This window comes from Prionailurus bengalensis, chromosome A1 (genome assembly GCF_016509475.1).
Source record: "Prionailurus bengalensis isolate Pbe53 chromosome A1, Fcat_Pben_1.1_paternal_pri, whole genome shotgun sequence".
NCBI classification, from domain to species: domain Eukaryota; kingdom Metazoa; phylum Chordata; class Mammalia; order Carnivora; family Felidae; genus Prionailurus; species Prionailurus bengalensis.
In genome coordinates this window covers 157,334,343-157,347,908 of record NC_057343.1, presented here as the reverse complement: position 1 = coordinate 157,347,908, position 13,566 = coordinate 157,334,343, and the positions used below count along the sequence as shown (strand labels likewise).

General features: G+C 36.1%; 1 protein-coding gene across 1 annotated transcript in view; it reads left to right on the top strand.

Annotated features, from left to right (window-relative positions):
* The window catches only part of KIAA0825 (KIAA0825 ortholog), a 190,253-nt gene that overhangs the window by 4,816 nt on the left and 171,871 nt on the right, over window positions 1–13,566 (top strand). The gene's annotated exons all lie outside the window — the stretch shown is intronic.

Sequence of the window (13,566 nt, the reverse complement as noted above, 5' to 3'; positions counted from 1 at the left end):
AATATCAACTTTATAGATTTATTAGGATTAAGTGTGATAATGTGTGAAAGCACACAGGCATCAGAAAGAATGTTGTTAGGGATTTGTCTAGTTTTGTTGTTTAATGTAGTGTAATTGCTTTAAAATAAGATCTGGGCTCTAACTCTGAAGGCAAACAGTTCAAATCCCAGCTCTGTCACTAGTTGTGAGACTCTGGGAAAGATATTTTTCTGTTCTTAGTGTTTGTTTCCTTATTTTTAAAATGAAAATAGTGATAACGTGTTCATAAGTTTTGTGCGAAGATTTAATAATGATGCATAGAGTTTAATATGGTGGCAACACTTGTATGCACTTTCTTTGTTGGCTCAAATTCCCAGAAAAAGCAGATCCCAAGAGGGGTTTAGACTTCCTAGAGGTTTATTGGGGAAGAGGCCTGTGAAAGATAAAGAAGGGGCAGCAAGAGTAGGAGGGAAGTGCCTTCAGGCCTCAGTGCAGGTCTGACCACCTGCAAAGGCTGGAAGGAGGGAGGGAGGAAGGGAAAGAGCAAGGAAGTCAGACTGCTGTGCTGTTTTAAGAAAGCTTCAACAGCACAATGGGGAATATGTGATCCAAAGTCATCTGTTAGAGGAATCTCATGTTACCCAGTGCTCAATATAATGTTAGCTATTAGTAAAAATAATTGGTAGTTGTCACATGCTATAATTTACAAGTGTATTTAAACTCTTGATTTTTTTTTTTTTTAAGAGCTGGGTTTTCTGTTTGTTTTTTGTTTTTTTTTGTTTTTTTTTTAGAGAGTAAGTGGAGGGATAGGCACAGAGGGAGAAAGAGAGAGAGCATCCTCAGCAGGCTCTATGCTGAGTTTGGAGCCCAACAAGGGACTCAATCCCACAACCCTGGTATCATGACCTGAGTTGAAATCAAGAGTCTGACGCTCAACCGACTGAGCCACCTAGGTGCCCCTCAACTCTTACTTTTACTGTCTGCCCTAACCTCCTCTAAGACAAGTACAATCCCTGCTGTCAAACATTGACATTATTAACATTTGAGGGACATATTCTTAGATCAACAACTTCCTATATTTTATGACACAGTTTTGTTAGCCAGTGAACAGTTGAGGAATCATAAGATCCAAATAGCAGTTGGAAAAATGCAAACATTTGCTAAGCAACTGATTTTTTGACATTAGGTAGTCAAACACAATATGCTGTTTAAATTTCTGAATTCACGGGGCACCTGGGTAGCTCATTGGGTTAATGGTCTGACTCTTGATTTTGTCTCAGGGTCTCACAGTTCTTGAGATCAAGCCCCGTGTTGGGTTCTGTGCTGACAGTGCAGAGCCTGCTTTGGATTCTGTCTCTCCCTCTCTGTCCCTACTTCGTTCCCTTGCCCCCCCCCCCCCAAAAAAAAATAAATAAACTTTAAAAACTTTTCTAAATTCAGGTATCCAATAAATACAACAATCTCAAAAACCGGAGTAATGTTAATATCCATAGTTGAATATTAGCCTACATATCCATTTTTGTGAATGTACATTTTTCTTCCTCCCAAACATACTTCTGTAGTTAAAAAGATCATGATATTACAGTTTTGTAGGCAACCCCCTCACTTTTGTTTTTAACAAACAACTGTGGATGTCAATCAATTCAGTGCTTTTCAAATGGCAGATTATAACTCATCTGTTTGGTGAGTACTAGCGTATATTTTTATTTTAGATGTGTATGACTTTAGGATTTGGATACAGGATGTGTTTGTTACTGTGCTTTACAGTTGAATTTTAAAGCAAGAGATTTAGACTAACTTTATTATCTTACATAAGGAAATGAAAACTAAAGAGGTAGTTTAAGTTGCCCAGGTAACTCAGGAAATGCGACTTGAGCCAAAAGTTAGGTCTTAAGAATCTAAATTTAGGGCTCTCTCTCTCTCTCTCTTTTTTTTTTTTATCATGCTTCCAAGAAAAGACTTGTTTGTCCTATTTAGGGGACGTAATTACTCTATTTTCCAGTTGGTTACTATGGCTGTCCTTTTCTGTCACTTTCATTGTTTGTTTGCTAAGGTTACTGAAAAGGGCTCTTCTCTGACTCAGGCCATTCATTGAGTGTCAGAGACATTGTACAGTTGTAGTTGTTTCTAGCATCCGTACCACGTGACCTGAATTTCCATTTTCCCTTTGGGGAACACAGCTAATCCAACAGTTTAAGTCTGGAGTTTATGTAATTTAAATTGAGGAGTGATAGAAGCTCTTTTTGAGAAGCATTTTACTGATGAAGTCTTAATTTTTACTGATAGCAGTGAATATTATTCTGTGCTTCATTGGCATGATGACATTTTTTATCCATGTTTCTTGCTATTTTAGACCAGCTCACTGATATTTTTTTTCACACTAATATTTTTAAATGCAAGTTTTGTGGATAATCACATGTTAATTTATTCCTCTATAATTTTGTAAAACATCATTCTTTCCTTTTCTAGCATATATTAATACCTGCCCTCACAAATGCCTGTGGGCTAATTTAGCTTCTCAAGGGCGAGCTCTGTCCTTGCTAATCATAGATTTGACCGGGAAAGACTTTGGGGGTGGGGCTCTTTGTAAATGGAGCCCTCCTTCCATGCCCTGTTTTTATGTTGTCTTCTCTATCCTGCTAGCCCAGTGTGGCTGCCTCAGCTTATGCCTTTGATAGACTTTATCAGATCATGATCTTTCTGGGGCTTTCTCCTTTATCTTACTAGGCAGTTCTCAAATTTTTGGTTTAGGAGTAATTTACACTATTAAAAATTACACTCAAAAAGAGTTTTTATGTATGTAATTCTATCTACTTATATTTATTATATTATAAATTAAAATTAAATATTTTTTAAAAAGTAGTTAATTCAATAATAAAGCCTTACACATTAACATATAGAGCATTTTTTTAAAAAGATGATTATATATTCCCAAAGAAAGTTTTAATGGAAGAGTGGTATTATTTTATGTTTTTGCAGTGTCTTTAATGTCTGGCTTAAAGAAGAGTGCTGAATTCTTAGATCTGCTTCTGTATTCAGTCTGTTGTGTTAAGTTGTTTTGGATTGAAGTGAACAAAATCCAACCTCATACAGACATCTGGTTGGAAAAGAAAGGATTTTTTTAAATGGCCTTTTCATATCATTGTGAATATTTTTCTTTGATCCTATACCCAAACTTAGTAAGTAGGATTTCTTAAAGTTTAATTGCAATGTGAAATCTGAAACCCTGTCAGTGAACTTTATGTACTCTGTTACTGGTCTATCTCGCACTTTGAAGGACTCTTTTATAAACATATGATTTTGTTACATAAAATATTGGCCACATGGAAAACACTGATTCTTTGAGGTATGCTGATCTTCCAAATCTTAATACCTTTCATTATACATAATCAAAAAATCCTACTTGTTAATATTACCAGCAGTCTCATCAGGAAAATTTTTAAATGTTGGGAACCTCTCCCTCTGACAATATATGAATTTTCCAAAATTCTTATTTTGCTTTGAAAGCTGTAATTTTATCATTGGCAACAAATGTTGTCTAATGTTTTCCTTGAAGTGAGAGCTCAGTTTGGTTAATTTTGAAAAAAAAATGTGTGGTGTACTCACAGGTTGACTTCATAAAATTACTAATCTTTACTGCCTCATTGAGGACATTATCAAGTAAACCTGGCTTTACTTGTTATTCCAATTGTGTGGTTGAAGAACTAGGACTAGGGTGTTAAAACAGGATATACCAACCCCTCCCCCCTGCCCTGCCCCCAGATGCCTACATCCTGATCCCTGGAACCTGTGAATATGAGAGATTATATAGCAAAGAGGAATTAAAGTTGCTAATCAGTTTACCTTATAATAGTGAGATTATCCTGGATTATCCAAATGGGTCCAATATAATCATGATGGTTCTCAAAAGTGGAAGAAGGAGCCTGAAGAGGAATTCAGAGTAATCCAGTATGAAAAGGACTCAACCCACAAAGCTAAATAGAAAAGGAGGGAAGTGGGCCATGAGCCACGGAATGAAAGCAGCTTCTAAAAGTTAGAAAATTCAAGGAAATAATGCATCCTCTTCAGATCCTCCAGAAAGGAATGTAGCTCTCCGGACCCATTTCCTTTTAGGGTGGTGAGACCCATTTCAAGACTTCTAACCTAGAGAACTATCAGATGATACAATTCTGTGGTTTTAGAACAGTAAATTTGTGGGAAGTTAGTACAGCAGCAATAGACCACTGATACAACTAATACAGTTTGAGGACTGCAGTTTGGGCCTGGGGATCATTGCTTTTGCAGTATTAGTACAAGTGTCTATCTAGTGAATGGCATAGGTCTTATTATGAAAATAGTTTTGAAATTTTGAATGCCCTGAAAGAATATTGGGGCTCCATCCAGGATCTGAGTACCACACTTTGATATCACTTTAACTTTTCCTTTGTGCTTCTTCTGTGTCAGCCACTTGAATAGGTACTGAGGTGCAAAAATTAAGAAGGCCCAATCCAGGGGTGCCTGGGTGGCTCTGTCAGTTAAGTGTCTGATCCTGGATTTTGGCTCAGATCATGATCTCATGGTTCACGAGATCAAGCCCCACTTCGCCCTGCATTGGGCTCTGTGCTGACAGCTTGGAGCCTGCGTGGGATTCTCTCTCTCCCTCTCTCTCTGCCCCTCCCCCTGCCGTCTGTCTGTCTCTCTCAAAATAAATAAATAAACAAACACATTTTTGTTTTAAAATGCACAGTCCAATATTAAAATTCAGTTTAGTGGTTGAAAGAGGTAAGCAAATCAGTAATTGCAGGTAGTACAGAATGACAAGTGCCCTAACTAACATACTCACGTGAAGCAAAGTGACCTCAAACCAGTTTTCATGTGCTTTCAGTCTCCTGAAAGATATTATAAAAATAATTACAAAATGCAAAGTGCTTTTAAGGAAATATTCCCACTGACAAAGTGAGGGATAGTGCTTTACATTCCCAGTAGCAGTTTATGACGGTTTCAGTTTCTCCACATCTTCCCCAGTACTTGCTATTGTCTTTCGATCATAGCTGTTCTAGTGAATTGTGAAGTGGTACCTCTTGTAGTCTCAATTTGCATTTATCTAATAACTAATGATGCTGAGCATCATTTCGTGTACCTAATGGCCATTTGTATGCCTTCCTTGGAGAAAAGATCTGATCAAGTCCTTTGCCATTTTAAAACGGAATTACCTGTCATTTTATTGTTGCGCTATAATAATTTCTTTATAGGTTGTGGGATATTATTTCCTTATCAGGTATTTGATTTACAAATATTTTCTCTCATTCTGTAGATTGTTGTTTCACTTTACTGATGGTGTTCTTTGAAGTGCAAATGTTTTTAATGTTTGTGAAAACCAATTTACCTGTTTATTTTGTTAATTCTGCTTTTATTGCTTTAAGAAACTATTGCCCAATCTAAGGTCAAGGAGATTTATACCTGTGGCTTTTTTTTTTAATTAACATACTTTGTGCTTATAGTTAGGTGTTTCATCACTTTTGAGTTAATTTTTGTATGTCTTCTGATGAAGAAATCTGACAGTTTTACATGTTGGTATCCAGTTGTCTCACCAGCATTTCTTGAAAAGACTAATCTTTCCCTATTGAATTTTCTTGAAATTCTCATCAAAAATCAATTGGACATGTATGGATTTATTACTGGACCATCAATTCTATTCCATTGATTATATCTCTATCCTTAAGTATAGCGTGTCACACAGTCTTTATTACTGTAGCTCTGTCCTAAGTTTGGAAAAATGGGAAATGTGAGTTCTCCTTTTTCTTTCTCAAGATTGTTTTTGCTATTCGGGGTCCCTTGTATTTCCATATGAATTTTAAGATCAGTTTGTTAATTTCTACAAAATAAGCAGCTGAGATTTTGGTAGAGACCGCATTCAATTTGTAGATTGATTTGGGAATTACTGCCCCTTTCACAATATTGTATCTTTCAATTCATAAGATACGGACTTTTAATTTACTTAGGGCTAAGTCAAGTTTTCACAATGAGGTTTTCTAGTTTTCAATGAATGTCTTGGACTGCTTCTGTTAAGTTTTTCCTAAGTATAGTATTTTATTCTACTTGATGCTATTGTAAATGGAATTGTTTTCCTAATTTCATTTTCAAATTGTTAATTGCTAGTATATAGAAATACAGTTTGATTTTTGTTTATTTGTCTGATGTCTTACATACTTTTTGAATGTATTCGTTAGCTTCAATCATTGGGTTTTTTTCCTTAGAGTTTTCTACATACAAGATCTTGTCATCTATAAGTGAAGGTAGTTTTACTTCTTCCTTTCAAATCTGGATGCCTTTTATTTACTTTTCTTTCCTAATTGCCCTGGCTAGAACTTCCAGTACAGTGCTGACTAGAAGAATAAAAAATGGATATTCTTGTCTTGTTCCTGACTGTAACGGCAAAGCTTTCAGCCTTTTACCATTAAGTATGAGGTCAGCTTCTGGGTTCAATTCCTAGTTTGTTGAGTGTTTTTCATCATGGAAGCTTATTGGATTTCCACACATTCGTTTCTGCATCTATTTAAAGCATTATGTAGTTTTTGTTCTATATTCTGTTAATAAAGTGTGTTACATTGATTCATTTTTGTGTGTGATTCAACCTTACATTTTTGTGATAAATCCTAGTTAGTCATGGTGTATAATTCTTTTCATATGTTGCTGGATTCAGTTAGCTATGTTTTGCTAAGTATCTTTGCCTTTATATTGGTTTATAGTTTTCTTGTAATGTTTTTGTCTGGTTTTGGTATCAGGGTAATACTGACCTCAGAATGAGTTGGGAAGTATCCCCGCTTCTATTCGTTAGAAGAATTGGTGAAGGTTTGGTGTTAATTCCTCTTTAAATATTTGGTAGAATGCACCAATAAAGCCAACCTGGCCCTGGGCTTCTCTTTGTGGTAAGATTTCTGATATTAACTTCAATCTGTTGATTTGTTATAGGTCTATGCATATTTTTTAAAAATTCTTAGTCATTTCAATACTTGGTATCTTTCTCAGAGTTTGTTTCACCTAGATTGTATAATTTGATGATACACATTTGTTTATTGTATCCCCTTGTAATCTCTTTATTTCTGTAATGTGAGTAATATCCCTTCTTTCATTTCTAATTTTAATAATTTGAGTCTTTTATCTTTTTGACTGGGGGGGGGGTCAGTTTACCTAAAGGTTTGTCAACTTTGTTCACCTTTTAAAAGACTCAACATTGGGGCGCCTGGGTGGCGCGGTCGGTTAAGCGTCGGACTTCAGCCAGGTCACGATCTCGCGGTCCGGGAGTTCGAGCCCTGTGTTAGGCTCTGGGCTGATGGCTCAGAGCCTGGAGCCTGTTTCCGATTCTGTGTCTCCCTCTCTCTCTGCCCCTCCCCCGTTCATGCTCTGTCTCTCTCTGTCCCAAAAATAAATAAACGTTGAAAAAATAAATAAATAAAAGACTCAACATTAGTTTGATTGATTTTCTCTGTTGTTTTTCTATTTTTATTTACTTCAAATCTAATCCTTATTTTCCTTCTGCTTGCTTTGGGTTTAGCTTGCTCTTTTTCTATTTTCTGAAGATTGAGAGTTAGGGTATTGATTTTAGAACTTTATTTTTATTTTTTTAATGCTTATTTATTATTTTTGTGAGAGAGTGAGAGAGAGACCATGAGTGGGCTAAGGGTAGAGAGAGAGGAAGATACAGAATCTGAAGCAGGCTCCAGACTCTGAACTGTTAGCACAGAGCCTGATGCAGTGCTCAAACCCGTGAACCGGGAGATCGTTACATGAGCCAAAGTCAGTCGCTTAACTGACTTAGACACTCAGGTGCCCCATATCTTTCTTTTTTAACATAGGTTTTTAGTCTGCAGTTTTATTTTCTTGTGTTGTATCTGTTTGGCTTTGCTGTCAGTATAATACTGTCATAGAATTAGAAAGATTTCTTCCCTTTATTTTCTGAAATAGTTTGTGAAATGTTGCTATTATTTCATTTTTTTATTTCATAGAATTTACCATTGAAGCCCTTGGGACTTTGCTTTTCTTTATGTGGAAATTTTGAATGACTAATGTTTTTACTTGCTTTAGGTGTATTCAGTTTTCACCTTACTTCTTAAGTCAGTTGTGCTCATTTATGTCTTTCTAAGAATGTGTCTTTTTCATCTGCATGTCTATTTTGTTGGCATGAAGTTATTAATTGTGTTGTCTTATAATCCTTTTGATTTCTGCATAGTCAATAGTGACACCATTTTTATTCATTATTTTGATAATTTGTGTCTTTTTTCTTTTTGATGACTCGTGGTAAGTGTGCAATTTTATTCATTTTTTCAAAGAATCAATTTTTGGCTTTATTTTTTCTATTGCTTTTCGCTTTTCTGTTTCATTTATTTCTGCTGTAATCTTATGTGTTGCCTTTCTATAATTCTTTTTGTGTATCCCATAAAATGTGACATATTGTATTTTCACTATCATTCAGTAATTTTTTTTTTTATAGATTGAGATTCTCTGACTTTATTTATTTTTTATCTTATTTTTGAGACAGAGAGAGACAGAGCATGAACGGGGGAGGGGCAGAGAGAGAGGGAGACACAGAATCTGAAGCAGGCTCCAGGCTCTGAGCCATCAGCCCAGAGCCTGACCTGGGGCTCAAACTCACGGACCGCGAGATCGTGACCTGAGCTGAAGTCGGACTCTTAACCGACTGAGCCACCCAGGCGCCCCAGTAAAAAATTTTTTTAATCTTTTGTGATTTCTTTTTTGATATTTAGAAATGTGTTCTTGGGGCACCTGGGTGGCTCAGTTGTTAAGTGTCCGAATCTTGGTTTTGGCTCAGGTCATGATTTCACGTTTTGCGAGTCTGAGCCCTGCTTGGGATTCTCTCTCTCTCTCTCTCTCTCTCTCTCTCTCTCTGCCCCTTCCCCACTCGTACTCTGTCTCTTTCTCTCTCTCAAAATAAATAAACTTAAAAAAAAAAAAGTATGTTCTTTAACTTCCAAATATTGAGGATTTTCCAAGATTTTTTTTCTACTATTGATTTCTAATTTAATTCTGTTCTATTCATAGGTTATGCTTTTTATGATCTTATTTATTTAAAATTTGTTGAGACTTATTTTATGACTTTGTGTATGGTCTAATTTGGAAAATATGTTTTGACATTTGAAAAATTGTGTGTTGTGGCATCATTAAATGGAGTAGTATATATGAGTTAGGTTGAGTAGGTGAACGATATTTTCTAATACTCTTGCTGCTTTTCTGTTCTATTAATTTTTTATAGGAAAGTATTGAAATATCCACGTATACTTGTCAAATGATCTATATCTTTTTTCAGCTGTCGTTTTTTGCTCCACTGGTTTTGGTGCTTTGTTTTAGTGCATATACATTTATGAACATTATTTTTTGTGATGTACTGACCCTTTTATCATTTTGAAATATCCCATTTTTGTTAAACATTATTTATTTTCTTTTTTAAATTTATTTTTCTTTTGTTTGTTACTGTTAAAATTTCCTTTTTATTTTTTTTAAATATTATTTATTGTCTATTTATTTTTTTTAAGTAGGCCCCAGTTTCAACATGTGGCTCAAACTCATGATCCTGAGATCAAGAGTCACATGTTCTACTGACTGAGCCAGCCAGCTGCCCCTCAAATACTATTTTTTTTAAACATTAAAAAATATTTAAAAAAATTTTTTTAATGTTTATTTACTTTTGAGATAGAGAGAGAGACACTCACAGTATGAGTGGGGGAGTGGCAGAGAGTGAGAGAGACACAGAATCCAAAACAGGCTTCACGCATTGAGCTGTCAGCACAGAGCCCCACGTGGGGCTCCAACTCACGGACCACGAGATCATGACCTGAGCTGAAGTTGGGCGCTTAACTGACTGAGCCACCCAGGTGCCCCTCCCCCCCCCAATATTTTTTTAATGTTTATTTATTTTTGAAGGAGAGAGAGACAGAATATGAGTGGAGGAGGGGCAGAAGGAGAGGGGGAGACACAGCGTCCTAAGCGTCCTGAGCTGTCAGCACAGAGCCTGACATGGTGTTTGAACTCAAGAGCAGTGAGATCATGACCTAGATGAAGTTGGATGCTTAACCGAGTGAGCCAACCAGGTGCCCCTCAAATACTACTTTTTAAAGCCCATTTTGTTTAATATTAGTGTAGTAACTCCAGCTGATTGTAGTTACTGTTTGCATGGCATCTTTTTCCATCCTTTTACTTTTAATATGTTTTTTGTCTTAGGATGTAAGATATGTATCTTTAGATGACACATGGTAGGATCTTGCTTTTTTATCTACTTTGACAATTTCTGCCTTTTGATTGAGGTGTTTAGAACATTCACATTTAATGTACTTATTAACATGGTTGGGTTTACATTTTCCATTTTGCTGTAGTTTTAATATGTGTCTTTTTTCTTTGAAGCTTATTTTATTTTTGAAGTATATTTATTTTGAGAGACAGACAGATGGTGCATGTGAGTGGGGGAAGGGCAGAGAGAAAGGGAAAGAGAATCTCAAGCAGTATCCACCCTATCAACACAGAGCACAATGAAATGTTCAATCCCCTGAATCATGAGATCATTACCTGAAGGAGATCTAGAGTCAGATGCTTAACCGACTGAGCCACCCAGCCCCACCCCCCAACAGTGATTGTACTTTTCAGCTCCAAAATTTCCATTTGATGTTTTTTTCTAATTTCTTTCTATTTGTGGAGAATCTATTTTTTGTTCATTGTTGTCTTACTTTCCTTTAATTCTCTAAATAAGGTCACTTGTGTTTCATCGAACATATTGGTAATAGCTACTTTGAAGTCTTTTTTTAAATCTAATATAATCTAGGGACACTGAGATAGTTTCCCCTATTTCTTTGTATGTCTCATAATTTCTTATTGAAAACTGGATATTTTAGATCATCTATTGTGGCAACTCTGGATTCTGATATTTTTTTTTTTCCCCTGAAAGTTGTGGTTTTGTTCATTTGATTGTTTCTTTGTTTAGTAATTTGCCTAAACTAAGTACAGTGACCGTGTGTCTCCCTTGTGATGTGTGGCACTGATAAATCTGGGGTTTTTTGTTTGTTTTGTTTTTTTAATATTCTTGTTTTGAGTTTTACATTTGGCTTTCTAGGACTTGATCCTGTGTCTGTGTATTGTAACCTTTAAGCTGATTGTTGGACAGTGCTCGTGCTTAAACACATGAAATCAATAAGTCTTCTGTAATCTACTCATGGATCTCTGTATTGATAGAGGAATGTATTCGAAGTTTACACTGTTTTCAGGTGTGGTATAGCTTTCACTCTCTGCTGGGCTTTTTCACATTTGCTCTGTGCATGTGATTATTCAGCCTTAAGAATATGTGACTAGCTTTGTTCCTCTCTGGTCTTGATTGCACATCCTCTCAACCTTAGGTAAGAATATATCTATCCCAGTTATGACCATGACCTTGGACTAAAGTGGCTGTTTACTCTCCCTACTTGCCCACTTACAAGATGATCACTTCCACTGAAATGCTGCTGGACATGGGCATAACCTACCACTCAAGTTCAAGCCCTATTTGATGCCCTATTTGATGACAACAGAGATGTTTCCAGTCTCAATGATCTTCCTCACCCTGGAAGAACCTCTTTGCTGACTGAGTTGTGGTTGATGGCGATAAGAGGCCAGACCAGAATGTAACAGGGTCTTAGTGTTCTTACCTAAAGATTAGCAGTCTTTCAAATATAAATGCTTCTCAAATTGTTATATCCCTTTGGTCAATTTCTAGAGCACTGAAATGACTGTGCTTATCAGTTTTGTCTAGCTCTTTAGTTTCTTTTTAGAAGAATTATTTGCTGATTGTCTGGAAGTCCTACTTCTGGTCTTATATTATGTATATGTTTTTTTTTTCTTTACTTTATTACAGTGATGGAAAATTTATATGTTCTATTGTTTTATCTGTTTTTTGGAGGGTAAAGTTTTGTTTTATAGTGGTCCCAAATGTGGAGGAAAAAAAAAAGATTTTCTTGAAATGCCCAGTGGTTCTTGGCTGTGCATTCATATTAGAAATGAGAAAATCAAGAATGCTGGCAGTCAGCTAAAGGCCTGAATGAGGTTGACTTTTCTTTAGAAGTATCCATACCCATACTGCCTTTCCTAGTTTTCTAGACTGTTAATGCATTTCTTCAACCACAACACTTCTCCCATGTGCTTATTTTTTTCTTACTCACAGTCAGATATTTAATCAGGAACAAGAAAAAGACAAAGTACATAGTTGCTTGTACAAAAAGGTAGGGGAGGGAGATTTGGCATATTTTAGCTTCACTTCTTACTCCACACTTCTGTCAGGGATATCAAGCCATTCCCTTAATTGCAGCATTCTCTACACACACTCTAGGGTTTGACTTTTCCTTCTCTGCTTCTTCCATGAATGCTCTTTTATCTGTCACTTTGTATAAATTTATAGTGATGGCTTTCTCAGTCTCTTCATTGTTATGGCTTATATCCTCTCCCCCAACCACTAACACACACCTTTTTTATCTTTTAAGGGGATGTCAGGGAAAAGGGGAAAATGCATGCTGATTGGTCTTCCTAATCAAAAATTTTGTCCACATAATTAAAAAAAATTTTTAAGTCACATCTACTCCCACCATGGGTTCAAACTCATGACCCCAAAATCAAGAATCGCCACCAATGAAGCCAACTAGGCACTCCTATCCACGTATTTTAAACAGTTGCAGTGTAACGTGTACATGCTGTCTTGGGTCCTGCTTTCACTTCGCCATTTAAGCATTTTGTACAATGCTCTACATCTTTATAATTCTTGTTTGTAGCAGTATATGAATGTATTTTTAAAGAAACAGTTTGCTGTGTCTTTTTTATTACAGGGCTTTTGCATTTTAATTACTGCCTCCTCTATTTTTACTCTTTTCTCCATAACTTCCCTCAGGTGACCCATGATAACAACATTGACAGTTTGTGAAGCAGTAAATCTTAATTTTTTTCCCCTTTGGTCAGCCGATTGGCTGAAAGCTATCAAGAAGGGCAATTTGCCCTGGAGCAGGCTGACATTGTCGTCCAGAAGGCAATTTCAGTTATTTATAGGTTTTCCAAGAAATCTTGTGATTTCAGCTATGGAGTATAGATGATGTGTTGTATCTCTAAAATGGTGTCCTAGCTTTGGCATCTTCACCCTACTTCACAGGTGGAACTGAACCATTTCTCTCTTTATAATTCCTGTTTCCCCTTTTGTTCAAATTCAGTTCCCAGAGTGGCCAAGTTATTTATGAGGATGTTTGTCTGTTTTTGATGAAATAACAACTGGACGTCAGCTTGGTTTAATGAATGTTAGTAACAATTAAGCACTTGAATATTAGACACCAGAGAAAGGCAAAAAGTATGAGGACAATCAGTAAATGTCAAAAGAAACATTTGGAACCTTTATAGCAGATTTCTAGTCGACCTAGGCCTAACCAAGAGATCAGTTTCATGGGTTGAAGATAACAAAATAGTCTTTTCTACTAAATAGCACATTTATTGTTTAACTTTTTTCCTTCTTTTAATAAGGCAACATAAATAAAAAGCATAGATTTTGGAGCAAAGAAGTAAAACTTATTATTTGTGCATGATGCAAAATTAAAG